The sequence below is a fragment of the Ranitomeya variabilis genome, chromosome 1 (assembly GCF_051348905.1).
Source record: "Ranitomeya variabilis isolate aRanVar5 chromosome 1, aRanVar5.hap1, whole genome shotgun sequence".
NCBI classification, from domain to species: domain Eukaryota; kingdom Metazoa; phylum Chordata; class Amphibia; order Anura; family Dendrobatidae; genus Ranitomeya; species Ranitomeya variabilis.
The window spans coordinates 987,574,120-987,587,659 of record NC_135232.1 but is presented as its reverse complement, the minus strand read 5'-3'; positions in this window follow the sequence as shown (position 1 = coordinate 987,587,659).

The following is a 13,540-nucleotide window of genomic DNA, read 5'->3' as shown; positions in this document are numbered from 1 at the left end:
AGCTGTTATTGGCTCTGATAGTTGCAGTTGCAACACATACCTGTGTTTATTGCGCATGCGCTGTCTGTCACTGACATATTATGTTTAACTTACAAACAGTTGTTATTGGCTCGGATAGTTGTAGCCGCACTGGATTCAGCGCGCAGGCGCATTAGCGCATGACTTCGGTCTGTTTAGAACAGACCATAGTTTCATCCATGCAGCAACTCGCTTGTACAGCGCGCATGCGCAGACGCGGCTAACAACTCAACAAGGCAAACTTTATTTGTCACATAACGGATAGGGCATTTAACAAGATGGCCGCCGCCAGCTCACTCCTCGTGCTTCTCCGTTGCCTCCTCAACCAGGTGAACATCATTTACTTCCTTGTAAATTTGTATATAAACTTGTATAGTTATTTTCACAGTATGCTATTTTTGTCCCTGAGGAAGCCGCCACAGCTGCGGCGATACGCGTGGGTCTGCACCCCACATCCTTTTCCCTCTCCTCCGTTGCTCTGTTTTTCATTGTAGCTCTTGCATGACCAACATCTGCTATGCCTTTTTTGGGATTCATGGGGCGTATGCACACCTTTACCTAGGTACGGACCTTTACCCAGGCACGGACCACCATTGTGCTTATCTTTGTCCATTAGATGTCTGCTGATACCTTCTTTGCTTTGGCACACTCAGTGGGTAATGTGGTACTGTGATACAAAGGGGCCCTGTACACATGTGCCTCTGTTTTTCTCATGTGATGTTTTCAGAGTTTAACATTGATTGATTGTTTATATTCTTAATCATCAAGTGCTCTTGGCTTTATCATTCCAGTCCAAGTTATTGCACCTTATATTTATTAGTTTTGGAGAGGGTAGGGATGTGGTTTGTCATCCTCCCTATACTAGGAGATGACTGCAGTGTTTTTCTGTGTTGCATTTTGCACTTTTAAATGTTTTTAATTGTGTTGTCTGTGTGCATTGTCATTTGCTGTGTTGTTTATCAATAAAAGCCTTACCTTTTTTGATTTTCTTTAATTTTTTGATATATGGTTGTGGAGCTCCCACTTATATGGACATGACCTTTTCTCTTCTGTTTGGTTATCTCTTAGTGCTTTACTGTCCATGGTGAGCCCCAATTTCTTATACTTAGTGGTGCCCTCCGCCTCCTTGAATTTATATGTGGTTTTCAGCATGTGGAGCTTTTCCCAGGCTTTTCCAGTGGAGTGTTGGCACACAATTACTGTGGTTCTAAATATGTGTTATTAGTCAGTATTATCAGTATTGGATATTGTGTTTTTGGTTTTTTTATATTATCCTGTGGTTGTCTTGGTGTTCGCTATGAATTTGGAGACGAGGGAGTTGGCATGGAGGGGTCAGACTGATGACATTTTTGGCCCCCCTAATGTGGTTTCTACTACAGATGTTACTGTCAATAGCTTATGCTCTGAAATGACTGATCTTCACAAATCACTAACTAAAACGTGGTTAAATATCAAGAGCCTAGAAGAGTACAACAAACAAGGCATTGTCCCAAGGGGCTTGAGAGTAAAAATGTTTCCAGCATGGGAGGCTGATAAAGACTTTAAGAGCACCTGGGAGGCTGGCCTTCTAAAGTGTTCCTCCATTCTGATCAATCTGTTGATTGACCATGATCGTAAGCTTATGGGAAAACTTAAAGAAAGTATCAAGGAAAAGGAGACACAGCTGAGAACTTTAGATGCACATAGTGTTTTTTGCCATTTCAGCTTAAACTCAAAGAAACAATTGAGACTTTGGAGAAAGACATTATACAAAAGAAAAAGAGGAAGTTCCTCCGAGATAAGAATGACTTTGATAACCAGCAGATTTTTAGATGGACACATCAAGGCAATGGTCGGTTCAGAAAATTTAATGGCCCAGATTATTATCAGAGAAAGTCCTCTATTCCTGCAGGGATCGGTGAATCTTCTACTGGCGATTTTTTATCTTCAAGTGCAAGTGATCAAGGAAGCGCATTAGAAGAGGTCGCCGAAAACCTACCCAACACGAGGAAGAAGGGACGGAGGTATCAAACATGGTCCCCAACCTACAGGAGACCAGTGAGGCAGAGCAGGAGGAGGCAACCCTAGGAACGGACAGCAACGATGCAGGTAATCTACAAATTGTAAATCTATCTGATTATGTGCTTACAGATGAAGAAAGGCATGTCTTGGCACTGGGTCTATCCTTCTCCCCCATGAATAGGTTGGACAAATTTACCCTTATAAAGGACGTCTATCTATTTTGCAGGAAACTGGTTTTTAATCTCATACATCATCAGCCCTCCATCATGGATTCACTGCCTCAGGACGAAAGGCAAGTCTTTAGTGACCTTGTACAACTTTTGGAAGAAAATGAATGCCCGGGGAATCATCAGAGGCTTTGGCATTTGCCCTCACAAGCTACTCCATCGTTTTCTGTTTCTCCAACCATCCAAATCTTCTATGACATGGTAAGTCAAGATGTGGCTAGACTTCAGCTTAATAAACATCAAGGCGAAAATCTGGGGATAAGAGAGAGACAACTTCTGACCAAACTTAAGGAAAATCCGTCCTTTATTATAAAAGAGGCGGACAAGGGCGGGAACATTGTTCTCTGGCCTATTGACATGTATTTGAGGGAAGCCCGGCGTCAGCTCAGTGACACTCAATGCTATCAAGTTCTGCCCTCTGATCCCACAGGTACCTTTAAAAAGAAGCTGGATCGCCTTCTAACTTCCGCCAGACTCAATAACATCTTGGACAACAGAGAATTTAAATTTCTCACCACAGCGTCTCCGATCGGGCCTACCCTATATCTTCTTCCGAAGATTCACAAATCAATTCAAGAACCACCTGGTAGGCCGATCGTGGCTGGGATTGGCGGTTTGTATGAGAGGCCCTGTATTTATTTAGACCATTTTTTGCAACCATTTGTCATCCGTTTAGATTCTTACATCCAGGATACTTCCCATTTGATACGACAGCTACAAGATCTGACTGTCCCGGAGAGAACCTGTTATGGATCCCAATGGCTAGGGGATCGCACTGGACAAGCAAAAAATAACTCAAATAACGGACGAGCTCTAGGGTGATGGAACCTGGGCTGACCGCTGCCCTACTCCTGACAAACACAACTAGAAATAGCCAGGGAGCGTGCCTACGTTGATTCTAGACGCCTCGCGCCAGCCTAAGAGCTAACTAGCACTGCAGAGAAAATAAAGACCTAACTTGCCTCCAGAGAAATAAACCCCAAAGGTATAGTTGCCCCCCACATGTATTGACGGTGAAAATGAGAGGAAGGCACGCACATAGATATGAAAATAGAGTTAGCAAAACGAGGCCCACTATAACTAGAAAGCAGAAGGATACAAAAGGGGTCTGAGCGGTCAGCAAAAAACCCTAATCAAAAACCATCCTGAGATTACAAGCACCCATGTGCCAACTCATGGCACATGGGGAGCACCTCAGCCCACTAGAGCTTCCAACTAGCATAGAGTAATATTTAGCAAGCTGGACAAAAAACAAAACAACTGAAAAGCATAACTTAGCTTATCCTGAGAGATCTGGAAGCAGGTAGTCAGAACCAAACTGAGCACATCTGAGTACATTGATAGCCGGCAAGGGAATGACAGGAAAGCCAGGTTAAATAGGAAACACCCAGCCTCAGATGGACAGGTGGAAACCAGAGACCGCAACCCACCAAAGTCACCCAGTACCAGTTGTAACCACCAGAGGGAGCCCAAAAACAGAATCCACAACAGTACCCCCCCCTTGAGGAGGGGTCACCGAACCCTCACGAGAACCCCCAGGGCGATCAGGATGAGCTCTATGGAAGTCGCGGACCAAACCAGTCGCATGAACATCAGAGGCGACCACACAGGAATTATCCTCCTGACCATAACCCTTCCACTTAACCAAATACTGGAGTTTACGTCTGGAAACACGAGAATCCAAGATCTTCTCAACAACATACTCCAATTCTCTCTCCACCAGCACCGGAGCAGGAGGCTTAACCGAAGGAACAACGGGCACCTCATACCTCCGCAATAACGACCGATGGAACACGTTATGAATAGCAAACGATGCTGGGAGATCCAAACGAAAAGATACAGGGTTAAGAATCTCCAAGATCTTATAAGGACCGATGAACCGAGGCTTGAACTTGGGAGAAGAGACCTTCATAGGGACAAAACGAGAAGACAACCACACCAAGTCCCCAACACGAAGTCGGGGACCCACGCGGCGACGGCGATTAGCAAACTGCTGAGCCTTCTCCTGAGACAACTTCAAATTGTCCACCACCTGATTCCAAATCTGATGTAGCCTGTCCACCACAACGTCCACTCCAGGACAATCCGAAGGCTCCACCTGACCAGAGGAAAAACGAGGATGAAACCCCGAATTACAAAAGAAAGGAGAAACCAAAGTAGCAGAACTAGCCCGATTATTAAGGGCAAATTCGGCCAGTGGCAAAAAGGCAACCCAGTCATCTTGATCAGCAGAAACAAAACACCTTAAATAAGTTTCCAAGGTCTGATTAGTTCGCTCCGTCTGGCCATTCGTCTGAGGATGGAATGCAGACGAGAAAGACAAATTAATGCCCATCTTAGCACAAAACGTCCGCCAAAATCTAGACACAAACTGGGATCCCCTGTCAGAAACGATATTCTCCGGAATCCCATGCAAACGAACCACGTTCTGAAAAAATAAAGGGACCAACTCAGAGGAGGAAGGCAACTTAGGCAAGGGTACCAAATGAACCATCTTAGAAAAGCAGTCACACACAACCCAGATAACGGACATTTTCTGTGAGACAGGGAGATCTGAAATAAAATCCATGGAAATGTGCATCCAAGGCCTCTTCGGGATAGGCAAGGATAACAACAACCCACTGGCCCGAGAACAGCAAGGCTTAGCCCGAGCACACACTCCACAAGACTGCACAAAGGTGCGCACATCCCTTGACAAGGAAGGCCACCAAGTCTCTAGTACCAAATATTCCCGGATGACCAGCCAACACAGAAGAATGGACCTCGGAGATGACTCTACTGGTCCAATCATCCGGAACAAACAGTCTTTCTGGTGGACAACGATCAGGTTTATCCGCCTGAAACTCCTGCAATGCACGACGCAAGTCTGGGGAGACGGCGGACAATATTACCCCATCCCTAAGGATACCAGTAGGCCCAGAGTCTCCAGGAGAGTCAGGCACAAAACTCCTGGAAAGAGCATCTGCCTTCACATTCTTTGAACCTGGCAGGTATGAAACCACAAAATTGAAACAAGAAAAAAACAACGACCAACGAGCCTGTCTAGGATTCAGACGCCTGGCAGACTCAAGGTAAATCAGATTTTTGTGATCAGTCAAGACCACCACACGATGTCTAGCACCCTCAAGCCAATTACGCCACTCCTCAAATGCCCACTTCATGGCCAAAAGCTCCCGATTACCCACATCATAATTGCGCTCGGCGGGCGAGAATTTTCTAGAAAAGAACGCACATGGCTTCATCACCGAGCCATCGGAACTTCTCTGTGACAAAACCGCCCCCGCTCCAATCTCGGAAGCATCAACCTCAACCTGAAAAGGAAGTGAAGCATCTGGTTGACATAACACAGGAGCAGAAGAAAACCGGCACTTAAGTTCCTGAAAGGCCTCCACAGCCGTAGGAGACCAATTAGCAACATCAGCACCCTTTTTAGTCAAATCAGTCAAAGGTTTAACAACACTGGAAAAATTAGCAATGAACCGACGATAAAAATTAGCAAAACCCAAGAACCTCTGAAGACTCTTAACAGATGTAGGTTGTGTCCAGTCACAAATCGCCTGAACCTTGACGGGATCCATCTCAATAGTAGAAGGAGAAAAAATGTACCCCAAAAAAGAAATCTTCTGGACTCCGAAGAGACATTTCGAGCCCTTCACAAACAGAGAATTGGCCCGCAGGACTTGAAACACCTTCCTGACCTGTAGAACATGAGACTCCCAGTCATCAGAAAACACCAAAATATCATCCAAATACACAATCATAAACTTATCCAGATATTCACGGAAAATATTGTGCATAAAGGACTGAAAGACTGAAGGAGCATTAGAAAGTCCAAAAGGCATTACCAAATACTCAAAATGGCCCTCAGGCATATTAAATGCGGTTTTCCACTCATCACCCTGCTTTATCCGCACAAGATTATACGCACCGCGAAGATCTATCTTAGTGAACCACCTAGCCCCCTTAATGCGAGCAAACAAATCAGTCAATAATGGCAATGGATACTGATATTTGACTGTAATCTTATTCAGAAGGCGATAATCTATACAAGGCCTCAGGGAACCATCTTTTTTAGCCACGAAAAAAAAACCTGCTCCCAGAGGGGACAAAGATGGACGAATATGTCCCTTTTCCAAGGACTCCTTAATATAATTCTGCATAGCAGTATGCTCTGGCACTGACAGATTAAATAAACGACCCTTAGGGAACTTACTGCCAGAAATTAATTCTATAGCACAGTCACAATCCCTATGAGGAGGGAGCGAATTGAGCTTAGGCTCCTCAAAAACATCCCGATAGTCAGACAAAAACGCAGGGACCTCAGAAGGGGTAGATGAAGCGATTGAAATGAGAGGTGCATAATCATGAACCCCCTGACATCCCCAGCTTAACACAGACATTGTTTTCCAATCCAGGACTGGATTATGAGTTTGTAACCATGGCAGACCAAGCACTAGTACATTATGTAAATTATACAGTACAAGAAAGCGAATCACCTCCTGATGAATGGGAGTCATGCGCATGGTCACTTGTGTCCAGTACTGCGGTTTATTCATAGCCAGTGGTGTAGAGTCAATTCCCTTCAAAGGAATAGGAACTTCCAGAGGCTCCAGACTAAAACCGCAGCGTTTGGCAAATGACCAATCCATAAGACTCAGGGCAGCGCCCGAATCCACATAAGCATCGACGGAAATGGATGACAGTGAACAAATCAGAGTTACAGACAAAATGAACTTAGACTGCAGAGTACTAATGGCAAAAGATTTATCAACCTTTTTTGTGCGTTTAGAGCATGCTGATATAACATGAGCTGAATCACCACAATAAAAACACAATCCGTTTTTCCGCCTATAATTTTGCCGTTCACTTCTGGACTGAATTCTATCACATTGCATAGTCTCAGGTGCCTGTTCAGAAGACACCGCCAACTGGTGCACAGGTTTGCGCTCCCGCAAACGCCGATCAATCTGAATGGCCATAGTCATAGACTCATTCAGACCTGTAGGCGCAGGGAACCCCACCATAATATCCTTAATGGCCTCAGAAAGACCATCTCTGAAGTTTGCAGCCAGGGCGCACTCATTCCACTGAGTAAGTACCGACCATTTCCTAAATTTTTGACAATATACTTCCGCTTCATCATGCCCCTGAGAGAGGGCTAATAAAGCCTTTTCAGCCTGAATCTCCAGGTTAGGTTCCTCATAGAGCAATCCCAGTGCCAGAAAAAACGCATCCACACTGAGCAATACAGGATCCCCTGGTGCCAATGCAAATGCCCAATTCTGAGGGTCGCCCCGCAGGAAAGATATTACAATCTTGACCTGCTGAGCAGGGTCTCCAGAGGAGCGAGATTTCAAAGAAAGAAACAATTTGCAATTGTTCCTGAAATTCAGGAAGGTAGATCTATCTCCAGAAAAAAACTCTGGAATAGGAATTCTAGGTTCAGACATAGGAGTGTGAACAACAAAATCCTGTATGTTTTGAACTTTTGCAGCGAGATTATTCAGGCTGGAAGCCAAACTCTGGACATCCATATTAAACAGCTAAGGTCAGAGCCATTCAAGGGTTAAGAGGAGGTAAGAAGCAGCTAGACAGCAATTAAAGGCTAGGCAGCAAAACTCTGAGGGAAAAAAAAAAAAAAAAAATTCCCTTCAACACTTCTTTTTCTCCTGCTTCAGCCCAAACAATTAACACTTTGTTTCCGGCTATACTGTTATGGATCCCAATGGCTAGGGGATCGCACTGGACAAGCAAAAAATAACTCAAATAACGGACGAGCTCTAGGGTGATGGAACCTGGGCTGACCGCTGCCCTACTCCTGACAAACACAACTAGAAATAGCCAGGGAGCGTGCCTACGTTGATTCTAGACGCCTCGCGCCAGCCTAAGAGCTAACTAGCACTGCAGAGAAAATAAAGACCTAACTTGCCTCCAGAGAAATAAACCCCAAAGGTATAGTTGCCCCCCACATGTATTGACGGTGAAAATGAGAGGAAGGCACGCACATAGATATGAAAATAGAGTTAGCAAAACGAGGCCCGCTATAACTAGAAAGCAGAAGGATACAAAAGGGGTCTGAGCGGTCAGCAAAAAACCCTAATCAAAAACCATCCTGAGATTACAAGCACCCATGTGCCAACTCATGGCACATGGGGAGCACCTCAGCCCACTAGAGCTTCCAACTAGCATAGAGTAATATTTAGCAAGCTGGACAAAAAACAAAACAACTGAAAAGCATAACTTAGCTTATCCTGAGAGATCTGGAAGCAGGTAGTCAGAACCAAACTGAGCACATCTGAGTACATTGATAGCCGGCAAGGGAATGACAGGAAAGCCAGGTTAAATAGGAAACACCCAGCCTCAGATGGACAGGTGGAAACCAGAGACCGCAACCCACCAAAGTCACCCAGTACCAGTTGTAACCACCAGAGGGAGCCCAAAAACAGAATCCACAACAGTACCATTCTAGTGACGATGGATGTCACATACTTGTATACCTGTATTGGGCATGCACTGGGCATTGAGGCGGTCGCATTTTTCTTGAACCAACAGATCACAGGTGACCGCAGACATCATTCTTTCATTCTGGACCTTTTGTCTTTTGTCTTGTCCAACAGTTATTTTATTTTTGATAGAGTTTTTTACAAGCAAGTTGCTGGGACAGCAATGGGCGCCCGCTGTGCACCCTCCTACGCCAACCTTTTTATGGGTTGGTGGGAGGAGACACAGGTGCGCCCCCTGCGGGATTTCGAAGCCAATGTATTCCGTTGGTTTCGCTATATTGATGATCTGTTGGTTTTGTGGACGGGCTCTGAGCATGATTGTAGAAATGTTATTTCCACACTGAATGGTAATGCATTCAATATCTCTCTCACAGCTTCCCTATCTACAACGTCGGTGGATTTCTTGGATTTAAAAGTGATGAAGGTTGGCAACCGTATTCAAACCAAGATCTTCCGCAAGACTACAGCTACGAATAACTTCCTCCATTTCTCCAGTTTTCACCCTCAACACTTACGGAACAATCTTCCGAAAGGCCAATTTTTGAGGGTAAGACGTAACTGTAGTTTGGACACGGATTTTCGAGAGGGGGCACATGATCTCACCACTAGGCTGTCGAAACGTGGTTACCCAAAAAAGACTATAGCACGTGCTTTTGAGCATTCCCGACAAAGGGATAGACGGAGTCTTTTGGAACCCCAGGCACATAAAAACATGCCCACAATAAATCTAATCACGGCATATAACAACCAATGGAGGGACGTGTACAACATCTTGGGGAGGCACTGGGGGATATTGTTGAATGAGCCTAGGCTACGGCCTTTTTTATCGGATAGACCCAGAATTACTGCCAGGAGGGCCAAAAACCTCAAGGATGTTCTCACCACCAGTCATTTCAAAAGGCCGGCTGTAGGTCTGGGGTCAGGACAGAGGCTGAAGGGTTCTTTCCCTTGTGGAAATTGTAATGTTTGCCCGTACATGACTGCCACTGACTCCTTAACTTTGAACATTTTTCCAGGAGAACTGAAGGCGAGGAATTACTACAACTGTAGGTCAAGAAATGTGATCTACGTCCTGATTTGTCCATGTCCTAAACTTTACGTCGGACAAACGTCCCAAAAAGTAAGACGGAGGACTCAACAGCATATGTCGAATATTGTGAATGCCAAGATGGACATGGAAAAAGGAAAGAGTATCTCATCTGTTGCGTCTCATTTTTTGACAAACCACAACAGCAAGTTTCAGAAGATGCGGATTATGATTGTTGACCAGGTCTTGAGTAGCATCCGCGGAGGGGACCTCACGAAGGAACTCCTGCGACGGGAGTCACGCTGGATCTTTGCTCTAAATAGTATGTCACCGAATGGACTGAATGAAGAGCTCTTGTTTAATGGTTTTTATGCCTGACCAGATGCTCCTTAGCCATTTTGGGTCAGATTTGATTATTTCTTGACCTGGTGCTCCCTGTTTTACAGGGCCCACCCATTCAGTCCATGTAATATACCTCCTGTTGTGTGTCCATGTAAACAACATTCTTCTAATATTTTCCTTTTGTTAACATCTTGGGGTTTTCCTGCATATCTCTGGCTGGGCATGTATCACAGTACCATATGACATTTTCTTCCGGTTTGTTTGTTTATTATTTTATTTTCTATATTTCATTTTTCTAAGATATTGTTACCATATACCCTTCTGTGACTTCTGACACATGCCATATCGGGGACGGTTGTAGTGCCACTCCACCTAGGCACTTATCTCTAGCCTATAATGTTGCCCTTAAGCGACTACCCTGCAGGGGAGCCCTATATATATGTGCTCTTCCCTTGTTATCTTCAGGGCTGTTGCATATCGTAGATCGTTTCTTATGCCACTATAGTTTCACTCAGGTTAGGCAGGTAAACGTCTATGCACTAAGCAGTATTTTACATGCTCAGACTTTGTTAATCGGGCACAATCAGATACAATATGTATTTAGGACCTGTGTAGTATTATAATTAGTTTATTCATTTCCTGTGTACCTTTATCTGTTGTAGGGTCACATTGGTTTTTCACATAATACTATTCATATATATCCTGTATCTTGTTAGAAAATAAACACATGAACGAAAAATAACTTTGTAATATATCATATGTGTTCAATATCTTAAATAGTGCTTAGTATCACTATCTTTGGTTAATATACGCGCTTCCAGCTGGTTAGTGCGCATATCCCTCTCTAAGGCTGGGGCATTTATTTTATTTTATTTTTGGGTCATCTATACTGCACCGCCTTGATCGATGTGGACCTAAGCAATGAATTCATCATTATTATTTTTGGTCATCTGCAGGATGTACCTTTGCTGCGGTTTGTGGTCTTGGTACGTGAGTGCACTTGCTTATTCATTTTCTCGGTCTAATCTTAATCCCATATAGGCACGCCTTGACAGTATACTTGTGCATATCGCGCATGCGCAATATTTGTCGTTCTTCACATTATCCAATCTATTTATAACTCATTTATGTAGGCTTAACATCAATGCCTACAGTTTCATGGTTTATACTTTTGGCTCCCCCTTCTTTGATTTTAAGGCGGTAAAGTATTCATTTAGCATCTTGGTCTAGTTCTCTGGCCTATGACAGATTTTTCCTTCGTAACATACCTGTGTTTACTGCGCACGCGCTATGTTCGTCTCCGGTACAATGTGTCCTATCTACAAACAGCTGTTATTGGCTCTGATAGTTGCAGTTGCAACACATACCTGTGTTTATTGCGCATGCGCTGTCTGTCACTGACATATTATGTTTAACTTACAAACAGTTGTTATTGGCTCGGATAGTTGTAGCCGCACTGGATTCAGCGCGCAGGCGCATTAGCGCATGACTTCGGTCTGTTTAGAACAGACCATAGTTTCATCCATGCAGCAACTCGCTTGTACAGCGCGCATGCGCAGACGCGGCTAACAACACATCAAGGCAAACTTTATTTGTCACATACCGGATAGGGCATTTAACAAGATGGCCGCCGCCAGCTCACTCCTCGTGCTTCTCCGTCGCCTCCTCAACCAGGTGAACATCATTTACTTCCTTGTAAATTTGTATATAAACTTGTATAGTTATTTTCACAGTATGCTATTTTTGTCCCTGAGGAAGCCGCCACAGCTGCGGCGATACGCGTGGGTCTGCACCCCACATCCTTTTCCCTCTCCTCCGTTGCTCTGTTTTTCATTGTAGCTCTTGCATGACCAACATCTGCTATGCCTTTTTTGGTGTTCATGGGGCGTATGCACACCTTTACCTAGGTACGGACCTTTACCCAGGCACGGACCACCATTGTGCTTATCTTTGTCCATTAGATGTCTGCTGATACCTTCTTTGCTTTGGCACACTCAGTGGGTAATGTGGTACTGTGATACAAAGGGGCCCTGTACACATGTGCCTCTGTTTTTCTCATGTGATGTTTTCAGAGTTTAACATTGATTGATTGTTTATATTCTTAATCATCAAGTGCTCTTGGCTTTATCATTCCAGTCCAAGTTATTGCACCTTATATTTATTAGTTTTGGAGAGGGTAGGGATGTGGTTTGTCATCCTCCCTATACTAGGAGATGACTGCAGTGTTTTTCTGTGTTGCATTTTGCACTTTTAAATGTTTTTAATTGTGTTGTCTGTGTGCATTGTCATTTGCTGTGTTGTTTATCAATAAAAGCCTTACCTTTTTTGATTTTCTTTAATTTTTTGATATATGGTTGTGGAGCTCCCACTTATATGGACATGACCTTTTCTCTTCTGTTTGGTTATCTCTTAGTGCTTTACTGTCCATGGTGAGCCCCAATTTCTTATACTTAGTGGTGCCTCCCACCTCCTTGAATTTATATGCGGTTTTATGAGGTTGGCACACACTTGTGTTAGGTTGAACAATTAATAAATGTTCACTCTCTAGTTGCCTACTCCTCGCCTAATGGATATTGATCAGGTGCGCACTAAAGAAATAAACATATGACAACACACAGTCAGATGTAAACTCTCCTTGATCAATCTATGGCCCAGCTCCAAGGGGCTTTATTTAGTCAGAACACAGGTTTATATAACCCCTGTAAGGGGGGCTCGGTTAGCTCTAAAATGGGAGTGATCGGATGTATTCCATTGGTTAGTGGGTTGGGCAATGAGCAAGTCTGTGGGTGGATCCATGAGGTCATCATGATGGGTTGGTCCATGAGGTCATCAAGGTGAGCATCACTGTGGGAGGATCCATGAGGTCATCAGGGTGGGCGTCATCTTGGATATCAGCACATGGTGTGCTGATACAGGAAATGGCAGCCATCTTTAGTGTCTCACTTTGATCTGAGAAAACTTATGTAAGGTTAAACAATACATGTTATGGGTTGCTTCTCTCAATCTCTTATGTCTTGAGGTTAATTAAGTATATGATCTTATGGCTCTCCTCAACACTTGAAATGCCTCATCCCAAACCACAACAAACGACAATGGCAGTTCTTCACTGTTCGGAAGAGGTCGTGGTGTTGGAAAATTGCAATTATTCCCATACAAACGTTGGCCCATGTCAGAGTCTTTGAAAGTCTGAGAGTCATTTCCTCATCCAAATGAGCCAACGTCCACAGTAACAAATCGACAGTCAGCATCTGCAATCACCATGAGAACAATCCAAAAATATTTTTTGCAATTGAAATACTTGGATCCACTTCCAGCAGGTTTCATAATTTGAATATGTTTGCCGTCCACAGCCACCAGTTTGGAAAATTACAAATGTCCTGGAATTTTGCAGCATTTTCCAGCCAGAGTTCAGTTGTGGGTTG